This window comes from Rhamphochromis longiceps, linkage group LG7 (genome assembly GCF_057381845.1).
Source record: "Rhamphochromis longiceps isolate RC_006_pf linkage group LG7, R_longiceps_female_GT1.1, whole genome shotgun sequence".
NCBI lineage: Eukaryota > Metazoa > Chordata > Actinopteri > Cichliformes > Cichlidae > Rhamphochromis > Rhamphochromis longiceps.
The window spans coordinates 56,513,919-56,528,138 of NC_140563.1; positions in this window are offsets into that span (position 1 = coordinate 56,513,919).

The window sequence follows — 14,220 nt, forward strand, 5'->3', positions numbered from 1 at the left end:
CACCAGGAGATTCCTTTTTCTGTTAAGCTTTCTATTTCTGTTATTCAAGACATCAGTCTCTAGAGCTCAAGAGTTTCAATTCTTGCTTAAAGGGAAAGGAAAAAAACTGAGTTTTGAATTTGTTTTTCCTCCCTTTTAACAAACTTTGAAACTTGGTTTTGTAATGTTAGCTGCTCACTATTAAAAGATATGGTATTCCTGTGAGACATGTGTAGAGAACAAACCGAACAGTCACGTAGTTCTAAATATTCCAATAATTTCTTTTCACTTTTTTTCCTTTCTGATCACATCTGTCTACTTTGTCATGTTGCTGACATCTAGAGATGCATGCTTGTTCTTATTGTAATTGCAAGGACATTAAATAATCCAATGGTGTTTCATAGGTTTGGGATTCACTGTTAGAAGTTTGGATTGTGGCGCGTGAATGATATGAAATAGAATATGAGCGCTGTTTCTCCAATTCATCAGTTTAGTTTATATGCTCTACGTTTGATTCCTGCATTAAAAAGTAAATTCCAAAATGTAAAAACAAAATAAAGAAAAAAAGTTTTTCCGAAGAGTCCTTGAAGATTTTCAGGGTCAGAAATGTTGGACTCCAAAAGCATTTTAGATTCTAGAGAATCAGTGAATCTGGTATTTTTATTTTATTATATTTGAGTCACATTTGGGCTTTGAGAAAAGATTTTACAGTAAAATGTTCAAAAATTGAAAGGCTGTAGCAATTGGTGTCAGAATAGGATGTAGCAAAGTGAAAGTGTGTTAGAGCAGAAGCAACATTTGAATAAATGGTGTCTCACAGTGATCACATGTCAACTTTAAGGTGAAGGGGACTAAACCTCCACAGGGAAGCACTCCTGACATACTTTTGTATGTTTCTGATTTTCTGAAATTTCTGAAATACCGGTTATTCTTGCATCACTTGTTAGCTGTTGTGTAGCAACAATGATTGGTATCTTAAAATTAATGTACCAGGTTCCCATGAAGAAACAATTAGTAGCTACAGTTGTATGGACCAACAGGATGAGCTAAGAGAAAGCAGAACCAGGTAGCAGACTTTATGAGCTCGCCAGAATCAAAAATAGGAAAGGAAACAAACACCAGCTCCTCCCATTTCCCCCTTTTCACACATTTCGCCTTGTGCTTGCACTAAACAAATAGTTCTCACCATCATGAACATGAAGCAATTTTGAGTAAAATGAAACAAAAATATATAAAATCAAATCTATATTTATTCAAATACTTAATATTTAAATAAAAATGAGCTTGATATAGAGAGAAACCAATTAAGACTATTTCATTTGACTGCTTCAATTACTTAAAGTCAGCACTTTGGGCAAGTACAGTGGGGCAAAAAAGTATTTAGTCAGCCACCGATTGTGCAAGTTCCCCCACTTAAAATGATGACAGAGGTCAGTAATTTGCACCAGAGGTACACTTCAACTGTGAGAGACAGAATGTGGAAAAAAAAATCCATGAATTCACATGGTAGGATTTGTAAAGAATTTATTCGTAAATTAGGGTGGAAAATAAGTATTTGGTCACCTCAAACAAGGAAAATCTCTGGCTCTCACAGACCTGTAACGTCTTCTGTAAGAAGCTTTTCTGTCCCCCACTCGTTACCTGTATGAATGGCACCTGTTTGAACTCATCATCTGTATAAAAGACACCTGTCCACAGCCTCAAACAGTCAGACTCCAAACTCCGCCATGGCCAAGACCAAAGAGCTTTGGAAGGACACCAGGAAAAGTATTGTAGACCTGCACCAGACTGGGAAGAGTGAATCTACAATAGGCAAGCAGCTTGGTGTGAAAAAATCAACTGTGGGAGCAATCATCAGAAAATGGAAGACATACAAGACCACTGATAATCTCCCTCGATCTGGGGCTCCACGCAAGATCTCATCCCATGGGGTCAAAATGATCATGAGAACGGTGAGCAAAGATCCCAGAACCACACGGGGGGACCTGGTGAATGACCTGCAGAGAGCTGGGACCAAAGTAACAAAGGTCACCATCAGTAACACACTACAACGGCAGGGAATCAAATCCCGCAGTGCCAGACGTGTTCCGCTGCTGAAGCCAGTGCATGTCCAGGCCCGTCTGAAGTTTGCCAGAGAGCACATGGATGATACAGCAGAGGATTGGGAGAATGTCATGTGGTCAGATGAAACCAAAGTAGAACTTTTTGGTATAAACTCAACTCGTCGTGTTTGGAGGAAGAAGAATACTGAGTTGCATCCCAAGAACACCATACCTACTGTGAAGCATGGGGGTGGAAACATCATGCTATGGGGCTGTTTTTCTGCCAAGGGGACAGGACGACTGATCCGTGTTAAGGACAGAATGAATGGGGCCATGTATCGTGAGATTTTGAGCCAAAACCTCCTTCCATATGTGAGAACTTTGAAGATGAAACGAGGCTGGGTCTTCCAACATGACAATGATCCAAAACACACCGCCCGGGCAACAAAGGAGTGGCTCCGTAAGAAGCATTTGAAAGTCCTGGAGTGGCCTAGCCAGTCTCCAGACCTCAACCTCATAGAAAATCTGTGGCGGGAGTTGAAAGTCCGTGTTGCTCGGCGACAGCCCCAAAACATCACTGCTCTCGAGAAGATCTGCATGGAGGAATGGGCCAAAATACCAGCTACTGTGTGTGCAAACCTGGTAAAGACCTATAGTAAACGTTTGACCTCTGTTATTGCCAACAAAGGTTATGTTACAAAGTATTGAGTTGTATTTTTGTTATTGACCAAATACTTATTTTCCACCCTGATTTACGAATAAATTCTTTACAAATCCTACCATGTGGATTCATGGATTTTTTTTTCACATTCTGTCTCTCACAGTTGAAGTGTACCTCTGATGCAAATTACTGACCTCTGTCATCATTTTAGGTGGGGGAACTTGCACAATCGGTGGCTGACTAAATACTTTTTTGCCCCACTGTATGCTTTGATCTTTCTTTTATGTGTTATATCACTTCATTTACACGTAGAGGCCTGATTAATTATTGCTTCTTAAATTTCCTAATATGTTCAAGACATTGGAGTTAAGACTTGTTATGTATATCCTAATTTGCTCTGGTAAACAAGATTAAAGATCTTTTGGAATATTTTATTTTATGTTTTATTATTCACATAATATACAGCATTACAGTTACAACTATGTAATACAGAAATACCATAATAAGGAAACATTTCGAATGAACACGTTCCAGGTTGCATAATGTTCATACAGAACACAGAAAACCTTATAAATGTTCACAGTAAACCGTTTCAGTAATCACTCTTTCGACACTAAAGTACTGCGTGTTAATGTTTATCGTCCCCATTGTTTAGCCACTCCAGTCTCTTAAGCAAAGATACTGATTAAATGACCAGCATTACCTTAAAACATGACATTGCTATTTACCTGAGGCCGTGCTTTTTGTCTTAGAGTGCTTGTATTACCTTTACACACAATGTAAATTCAAATGTGAATGTACCCTTGTAAAAGTTTTCAAGTCAAAGACTTTAACTTTAGAGCAGCTTTTAGTTTCTTCATGGCACAGATTCAACAAGGTACTGGTAATGCTCCTGAGAAATTTGGGTCCATGTTGACATGACAGAGTCACACAGTTGCTGCAGATTTGCTGGCTGCACATATTTGTGATCCTGTTCCACCACATCCCAGAGATGCTCATTTGCATTGAGATCTGATGACTGTGGAGGTCATTTGAGTGCAATGAATTCAATGTCATGTTAAAGAAATGGGTTTGTGATGATTTTAGCTTCTGATTGATACACTAAAGATGGGAGATGGGTGGTTGTAAAGGGATGGACATGGCCAACAGCAATACTCAGGTAGGCTGTGGCATTTATCTACTGTTCATATTGATTTTAAAGAGTTGATACTGTGCCATGAAAACATCCCCTACATCATTACACCACCGACACCAGCATGAACCAGCATCTACTGATACAAGGTGGGATGGATCCATGTTTTTATATTGTTTACTTTAAATTCAGACACAAATCAAGACTAATCAGACCACTTCACTTTTTAAAAATTTTGTTTTTATTTCTGTTGTTCAATTTTTCATCTTTTTTCACTCACTATGTGTGTATACACCTCTTTGTATTTGATTATTAGTCATTATTAATTTATGGTTCTCTTCCACAATGTGTTTTTATCCTGTCTTCCTCCTTTCACCCCAACTGGTCATGGCATATGGTCACCCCTCACTGAGCCTGATTCTGCTGGAGGTGTAAACTTCAGCTGGTCACCTTGACCACGTCTGTAAACATAAATGCACTGAGGTGCGGCCATGTAACTGATTAAATTATTAACAACCAGCTGAACAATTATACCCAATAAATTTTCCAGAGAGTGTTTACATTTTGTTACAGCAATGTCTGCTCATATAAACCATGACTACATAATGAAGGGAGGTAAAACAGCTTGTTTGATGATTAACTAAGGGCCTGAACCAAGGCAGTATCTAATGAAGTGGCCAGTGAGTGTATTTGCCTATGTAAGAGTTTTCTCTTTGCTTTCCGTCTCTAAGGTGAGATATGAAAAACTAAACTGAACTGACTGTATTTTGGAAAAATGTAAAGTTTAGAAAGTATAATCAACTTTTTTAAAACATTGCATTTATAAAAAAAAAAAGATTTGTATCTTTTGAGAAATTGAAAATTTTACAGGGAGTAACAGTGTGGTGGCAGTCAGTGTGTATATGCAGTGATTTCATTAGGCTGTGCAATGAAACCTCCTTTCAGTAAACCTAGAATAAATCATGGTATATAGTAAATAATATTGTATAGCACTAACATGTAACATGTAACATGACATATAACATTTATCACTAAAAAACAGAGTTGTTTGTTAGTGCTATTTTTGACTAGAGAGCTTGGAGATCTTACATCCCATGAAGTGCACATTGTGTTGGATCTCACATCTATTGGCCTAAGCTGCAAATTTACCTGAGATTTGGGTCTGTGTTCTGCTATGAAGCAAATATGTATCTTTCCCTGAATGTTGAACTCTTATATTCAGTGATGGTAATGTGTCACTTAATAATTTTCTTTGTGAAATTATTACAACTGATTGAGTATATGATAGAAATTAAATAGCATTTTACATTTTACTCCTTGCCTAAATTTATGTGAAAATATGGCAGAGTTTGTGACATAGAGCTGGAGGCTAAATAAATTATCTTTTAAATTAAATTTAGAAGATCTGCTGAATTTAGCTGTTTATGATATGCACAAAGAGCAGAAAAGACTGAAAAGAAAAATGAGGCAATGTTCTGCTTGTACAAAAATTTAACTACAAAGAAAGAACACCAAGGTCTCTGCTCATCACAGAGTTTGTTTGTTTTGTTTTTTTTAAAAAGCTTCTTCTTTTTTTTTAATCTCTTTTTTTCTTTTCTAAAAATTTCCTGACCTTGATGACAAAATACGTGCATTCTTACCACTTTATTTGGCTCTGCTGGATACAAGAAGTGCTTCCGTTATATTTGACTTGCAAAGTCATTATACAGGCAGTGCCTGTGCTTCTCTGTGTTTTTCTATTCAAATCTGCATCTTCTTCAGTTATCCTGCTCTAACACAAAAACTATGAGGTCAGCCGTGATCTGCGTCTTTGCAGTGGAAGTCTGGATCCACTTGGTGGTGCTGTGGTTGTGTGATAGAGGAAGAGGCTCTGCACATACTGTAGGCCTTGCTCTCCGTTTTTTCTTATTTCAGACAAAAACGGGCCCGTTTCCAAGTTTAAAATCTCAAAACGTTAAATGTGAACAAAATGATAACAATGATGAGAAGTGAAAACCGATATGTTATTGCTGAAGAGTAAAAGACTGACCTGATTGGCTACCTCCTGGACTTTTTTTTTGGTGGTGGGGGGGGACAACCATAACAATAATAATATTTATATTTATAACAAGGTGCAATAATAACAATGTGCAATACACATACACTTATTCTTAATTTTATTTGTTGTGTTGTGATGTGCCGTGTCGTGTTGTGTTGTACGTAGTGCTGACGTGGGACAGTTTTCCAATTTCATTGAACTATTGTACTGTACTGTATATGTATGACTGTACAATGACAATAAAGAGTTATTTTATCTTATCTTATAGAGTTATCTTACTACACCTATGAATGTAGTATGTTTCAAACACATATTCCTAACTTCCTTTTTAACAGGGTGGCCAGACCTTTATATTCGTATTATATTTTTAAAGAGATTTTTCTCAGTTATAAGTATCCCATGGTATTATTTCGTTATGTATCAGGAAGTGAGTGACTCTATCCATCTATCATCTTCACATATGACATATATGCTGTGAAATTGTGTTTGTGAACTTCTGTGCCAAATTTAAGTAATTATGTTTTTAAAAATTCTTTTCAGGACTCCATCCTTTGCTCTAATTTGTTCTTTAAATGTAGCTATGGTTTATGGCAGAGACCAAAACTCAAATATTAACAGTTATTGTTCAAGATAAACCCGATTAAAGTCAAGTTCTAGTTCTAGTTTGGCTTGTACAGCCCTGACACCCTAGCTGTGCATGGCTTCCTCCTCTTCTACTCATGTTATAGTGAGCATGTATCACTTTATGGCACCCATCTATCCTGCAAACCTTGAAAAGGCTGCTGAGGCTCTGAATAAATCTGGGGAAGACACTCTGACAGTCCCTGATCTGCCTGTCCATGTTCCCTGAAATCTCTCTCAGCTATCGTAACTTTGGTTTTCCACGTCATGACATATTCCTCTTGTGAAGGCAGGGGCCCTATGTTTGAATGTGTGTGTGTGTGTGTGTGTGTGTGTGTGTGTGTGTGTGTGTGTGTGTGTGTGTGTGTGTGTGTGTGTGTGTGTGTGTGTGAGTGAGTGCATGCGTGCGTGCGTGCGTACACACCATCAGATAAAGTGGCTCAGCTTTAATGTCACTTGTCAAGAGCAGTTGGCAGATAAATTTACAAAATATAGCTGCATGATACAGCTTATTTTTTGAGTTTGGTGGCAGCGCGAGTAGCTGTGATCTAAGTGACGAAGCCTGTGCTGCAAGGAAATCTGGCATACATACATGTTTGTGTGTGTAAAAAAGCATGTGAATGTAATTAATGATGTGTTCCTCCTCTTCATAGGGTAATAGGATTTCCCCACCCCGGGCGGTAAGGATAGAAAGGAGAAGGGGGGAACGGCTATGCACATATGTATGTGAGAGTGTGTTTGCTGCAGAGTTAGTGAATGGGAGCCCCATGTAGTGATGCCATAGAGGACTCTTCTCTGTGTGTGTGTGTGTGTGTGTGTGTGTGTGCGTGCGTGCGTGCGTGCGTGCGTGCGTGTGTGTGTGTGTGTGTGTGTGTGTGTGTGTGTGTGCATGTTTGTACGTGATAGGGGGAGGGGGGAACAAGCGAGTGATTTATAACAGCTACTTCAGGTCTCTCCTCTCTCCCACAGCAGCACTGCAAACACATCCATTACAAACGTACTGATGTTAATGGGATTGTTGCCTGTGTGTGTGTGTGTGTGTGTGTGTGTGTGTGTGTGTGTGTGTGTGTGTGTGTGTGTGTGTGTGTGTATGCATTCTCATATATGTGTGTGCATGATCCAGAGGCTGCACAATTGTGAATGTGCACCTTAAAGAGAGAGAGTGTGTGTGTGTGTGTGTGTGTGTGTGTGTGTGTGTGTGTGTGTGTGTGTGTGTGTGTGAGAGAGAGAGAGAGAGAGAGAGAGAGAGAGAGAGAGAGAGAGAGAGAGAGAGAGAGAGAGAGAGAATGATAACCAGATGCTACTGGGTGAAAGGAAGGTGAAGGTTACCAGAGGTGTTTAGGCCTTGGTACAAGTTTCTGTGCATATGTGTGCCATTTGTGCTATTCTATTTGTGCATATACATGTTTGCAGGTGTATGCATATACACAGAGACCTGACTTGTTTTGGGCAACTACCAATACATTGCCAGAATTTTTCTCTCTCTCCTATGTGTGTGTGTGAGGGTCTAAAAGAGAGTGTGTATCTTGCTCTGCTGGAGAAGTTGGAGTGATAAAAACCTGAATTGAGGAAAATACTCCAGAGAGTAAACAAAGGGGGCAAGGAAGAAATAAATAAAGAGGATGTAGAGCTTTTTGGTAATGGACTGGTAGATGCTGAGGACCACATCCACCTCTGTGTGTGCGCAAGTGTGTGAGAAAGTGTGTTAACATATATAAGAATCTCACACACACACACACACACACACACACACACACACACACACACACACACACACACACACACACACACACACACACACACACACACACACACACACAGTGTCTGCCTGTCTCCTCTCACATTACCCTTTACATTAAAACCAGTCAGGGGGAAAATTACTGCAGACCTGGCCACCGTCTGTCCACCTGGCCCCACAGAGAGAGAGGAGAGGATAAAGAGGGGGATAAGGGGATGAGGAGGTTGGGGGGTGGGGGGAGGGGGGGGGGTTCAAGGGACCTGGAGAGGGACAAGGCTGCCAAGGGGCACTGGTCTGAAGTCAGTTTCATACAAGAAGGGGATTTCTGGTGTTGGGTTTGTGCCTGAGGGCTTTAGACAAATCTTGACTCCAGAGCCAGTTTTAAGGGGATGGAGAAAAGAATTTGATTTATGCTTTCTTCATCTTGCTGTTCATGGTGCATTTTAGTTTTTTGTCAGTCAATTTAACTCAAGTGTGTTATTGCAAGTTAAATGACTGCACTACAGTAACCAATATTTGTTTTATAATAGCAGGAACTCAAATCACTATTTGCAATGTGCAGGGTCTCAATAGCAAATCCACAGAGTATTGTCACCACAGTCACCGTAGTCTTTAACTGCTTTGTTTTTCCAGTTTATAGACTGTATATAAAAGATGGACATGACACACGCGATGTCATTCATTGGTTTGTGGACTACTAATTTGGATCCTCAAGTTCAAGATTTCAGCTACCAGCATCCCTTTCTTTCATTGTGTAGTTATTTATTTATTTATTTGTTTATTATTGCCAAAAGAGTTCATATTTAGATGAGACCAATAGATTGATTAGCAAGATGCATCAACACACAAACATTATACAGCGGTCCCTCGTTTATCGTGGGAGTTACGTTCTAAAAATAACCTGCAATAGGTGAAATCTGCGAAGTAGCCAACTTCATTTTTTACAATTATTATTGATGTTTTAAGACTGTAAAGCCCCTCACTACACACTTTATACACTTTTCTCAGACAGGCATGAACATTTTCACATTTTTCTCTCTTGTTTAAACACTCTCAAAGTTCAAGATCAAACCCTGTTTACAGGTCCAAAACACGGGAATAGAAAAGTTGCGAAAGAATTCAACATTAATGAATTAATAGTATGGAAGTAGAGGAAGCAAGAAGAATGAGTTGAGTAAAGTTTGACTTATCTGACTGTTTTGTTTTGCTTAATTAGCCTTATTATCCGAAAAATATGGTAACTTCTACCTTCCTTTAGCATGTCCAGAAGTCCAACTTTTTGTGCGATGGTTAGCATCTTCCTCCGCCTTTTGGGTGCTATCGCAGGCGGCTTTGACGGTGCAAAACATTTCGTCAACATTGTTGTGTTTGTTGGGGAGAAAACCTACAACCATACGGTCCAGCACTTCAGAGTTGCGCTGCTAGCGATCGAAGATTTATGTAAATTTGACAAGCTGAATGCATTCTGTACTGTACAGGAGACACGGCACGGAGGAGATTGATTGACAATGGTCTACAGCCGATCAGGACGCAGAACACAAAATGCTGTAAGAAAAAAAAAAGAAAAAAAAAGGTGAACCGCATTATAGTGAGGGACCACTGTAAAATAAAATAAAATGTTACTGTCACAGCACAAACTGTTAGTGCAGTTATTCACACAACAAGCCACATCATTTGTTAAGGAATTTAAAAACAATGAACAGCACCCATCCCTTCCTGGATTATACATTTTAGTGCTTCTGCAGCAAAGGTGGTAACAGCATGACCTGAAGAGGACAGTGAGTGGATGGGCCTGTGCAGGTCAAACTTTGGGAGGTACCCTCACGTCTCTTTGAAACTAAAAAAAGGTCATTTGCTAGCTTGGAGCTAGTTTGAAAGCATGACCCTACTTGAAAATTGCAACAAAAAATGTGTTGCGCACACAGTAAACTGTCCTAGTGTGTGGTGAGTTCACTGATCCACTTCTGCACAGCAAAGTGACTCGAGCCGACTGCCCCCCATCAATGCTGGCTGCTAGTCCATGTCATGTGATCTGCTGCCGACCATAGCGAAAGAGAGAGAAGGAGAGGCTGATCATTTTAATGCAGGACCTCATCGGTACTTGCACCCTTACTCCACTGCTGGAGTAAGGGTGCAAGTCATCATTAGCACTTCCCCTGCCAGTGGCGGACTCCCTCAGACATCGGTGCGTTGGTGGTTCTTTGTGTCCGGGGATGGGCGTCCAGGTACACACCGGCTCACTCCTTGGCGGCCGCTTATCGGGGCCTGGAGCCTGGGGCTCGCTCGGGCCACTTCGGAGGTTGGGTGCCCCTGGCCTCTCGGCCTGGGGCTCGGTCACTCAGGCACGGCTGGCTGCCGGCGGAGCTCACGGGCGTGTCACTGCAACCCCCCCTGGCTTCTGCTCCGCGGCTGCTGAGTGAGCCCTCATCTGGGACTCTCCTCAGCTCTTTCTGGGACAGTGGCGCGGCTGCCCCTCTGTTGGTCTTCCTTGGTCTCTTGTGTTCTGGGCGCCTCTGGATGTCTGGAGTTTTGATCTCCTCCATACCTGCTTCATGCCCTGGAGGACGGGGCTGTGCCCCCCCCCCCCCCCCCCCCCCCCCCCCCCACACACCCTCTAGCAGATCATTACATGAAGGAACCTTTTAAAAAACAAAAAACAAGCGCGTCCATGCTGACAGGTGTACACACGGGTGATCACACCCACAAACTACACCCTTTTTGGCTCCTACCTCAAAGCACACTGTGTTCTGTTGATCTTATGTGCTGCACAATAATGTTTAATATTTAGTATTTACTGTCATATTCCCATATATCATTGTGATGTTGTTTATTCTATTACTCTTGTTCTCTTCTGCTTGTTTTCTTTTTTCTTTCTCAGCAGGTGATCCAGGTGATTGATATATGCATTTTTTTTTTTTTTTTTACTGCTCATTCTGTTGGTTTTTGTCTTTTGCCCTTCTCCCCCGTCCCTCTTCTCAGCTGTTTCTCTTTCCCTCTTTCTTTCTCCCCTTCTTTCCCCCAGTCAAGTCTGTCCCGTATTCAGTAAGTGAAAATAAAATAAACAATAAAAGGTGAATCAAATGGACCATTACGGCAAGGCTGGGATGGTCAATTTGGTAAAGTAAATCCGTTGGGCATCTTTCTTTGCCTTTAGACAACAATTCTGATGGCAAAAGAGCCAAACGGGACAGGCAAAAAAAACAAACAAAACAAACAAAAAAAAAAACATTAGGAGTAATACATTTTAGCACTTACATGTTGACTATTTTTCAATACTACAAGTCGTTATGTGGTTTAGTCCCTGCTGCTAGCAGTAGGGGTGCAACGATACACAAAATTCACGGTTCGGTTCGGTTCAATACTTTGGTGTCACGGTTCGATATTTTTTCGATACAAAAAATGTTCATGCTTTTTTAATTTGCCATTTATTAAAATTATAAATATATATTTTAACGCAAAAGTACAGTTTTTAAATTTAATGTTGCTGAAACAACAAAGTAATAAAAAAATTAATCTATCTGATCGAGAAATCACTCATCTTTGGAAAAAAGAGTTTATTACAGAGAAATGGCTCTTTCCAAAATAAAAGCTATACTATACGCTTCTTCTGGGCTATATTCTCAGCAGCATTTTAGTATTTAGTATTTATTTATTTATTGTCATTGTCAAGAACAATGAAATTGCGTTTGGGGCTTCCATACAACCCAAAAAAAAGAAGAAAATAATAAATACCCTTTAAAACCCAAGTGTACATATTTAACCCAGTGTGACTCCAATGCAATAAGACAATCCTTAGCAATAATGTTCGTAGAAATTCAGACAAAGACCTGAGAAACATGACAAAATACAACAATGCAACCCATTCAATATTATTGTACTGTGAGATATGATATCAGATATGATAGTTATCTATTTAAGAAAGAGGGGGGGGGGGGGGGGGGGCAGGAGGGGGAAGAGAATAAAGATATGATGCACCAATGCAGACCAGTTCATTGCTATTAAGAAGTTGGATATGGTTATTGTCCGTGAGAGGGGGGCAGAGAGTTCAGGAGCCTCACAGCCTGTGGATACAGGCTGTTGGCCAGTCTGGATGTTCTGGCCTGTATAGACCTGTACCTTCTCCCTGAGGGCAGCAGATGGAAAAGGTGGCGCGCAGGGTGATGTTGGTCCCGCAGGATACTGTGCACCCTCCTCAGACAGCGAGTGGGGAAGATATTACTGATCTCTGGCAGACTTGTTCCAATAATTCTGCCAGCTTCTTTCACCACCCGCTGGAGTGCTTGCTGATCGGCCTTGGTGCAGCTGGGGAACCACACTAGAAATCCATACGTCAGAACACTGCTGATGGCACAGTTGTAGAAGTTCAGCATCAGAGATCTGGGAATGTGTGCGCTCCGCAGTCTCCTCAGGTAGTAGAGGCGCTGTTGGGCCTTCCATACAACTGAGGTGATATGGTTGCCCCAGGACAGGTCCTCGGTCACAGTTACCCCCAAGAATTTAAAACTGCTCACCCTCTCCACCGCCTCACTGCCAATGAAGAGAGGCAGATGGTTGTTATGACCCCTCTTCCGGAAATCTACAATGATCTCCTTGGTCTTTTTGGTGTTTAAGACCAAGTTATTGTCGTGGCACCATGACTCTAGTTGTTGCACCTCTGTCCTATAGTTTGTCTCATCATTGTTGGATATAAGTCCGAGCACTGTAGTGTCATCTGCAAACTTAACAATGAGATTGGACGCGCAGGAGGAAATACAGTCATGGGTGAAGAGAGTGTATAGCAGAGGGCTCAGAACACACCCCTGAGGGGCACCGGTGTTGACCACAAGGGTGGAAGAGGTGTTCTTACCCACTCTGACACTCTGTCTACGGTTAGTGAGGAAGTCCACAATCCAGTTGCACAGAGAGGAGTTAAGTCCCAGTTGGTGGAGTTTGGGACGGAGTTTGTATGGCCGGATGGTATTAAAAGCCGAGCTGTAGTCTACAAAGAGGAGCCGTGCATAGGTGTTCCTGTGTTCCAAGTGCTTCAGTAATGTGTGCAGCACTGTGGCGATCGCATCCTCGGTTGACCGGTTCTCCCTGTGTGCAAACTGGTGCGAGTCCAGGGATGGTGGAAAAGCAGCTCTGATGTGTTTAATGACCAGTCTCTCCAGGCATTTGGCGGGAATGGGGGTGAGTGCCACAGGTCTGAAATCGTTCAGACATGTGACATTTGACTGTTTTGGGATGGGAACGATGGTTGCTGCTTTGAAACAGGATGGTACCAGTGAACAGGACAACGAGGTGTTATATATAGAGGTGAAGACGTCCGCCAGGTCCGCAGCACAGTCTTTTAGCACCCGGCCCAGCACTCCATCCGGCCCGGCCGCCTTCCTGGTGTTAATGCTCCGGAACACACGCCTCAGCTCATGAGTGCTCAGGACCGGAGCAGGGTCGGTTGAGGGGAGAGGGAACAGGACAGGGTCGGTGTTCTCCCTATCAAAACGGGCATAAAAGAGATTTAGATCCTTAGCCAGAGTAGAACTGTCGGCTGAGGGTGATGGTGTTCTTCTTTTGTAGTCCGTGATAGCCCTGATGCCCTCCCAGACCTGCCTTGGGTTTGTGTTGTTCTCAAACCTGGCCTCGATACGCCTCCTGTGCTGCTGCTTGGCAGTCTTGATGCCTCTTCTCAGGTTGGCCCTGGCAGCACTGTATGCCTCCTGGTCCCCGGATTTGAAAGCGTTGTTCCTTGTTCGAATAAGTTGTTGAACTCCGTGTGTCATCCAGGGTGGATTATTAGGGAACACACGGAATCGTTTCTAAGTTGTTACATTGTCCACACAGAAACAGATGTAGTCCAAGACAGTGGAGGTGTAACTGTCCAATGCGACACAAGCATATTAAACATATCAAGTCCCCATAAGGAGAATCATGTGCTAACGGTCTAAATGACTCGGGTAAAGTTTGTAGCATGCGTGCTTGTTGTTTTTGTCTGCGTCCACTTGTCTTTGCACTAGGATGATGTCGGCGTAA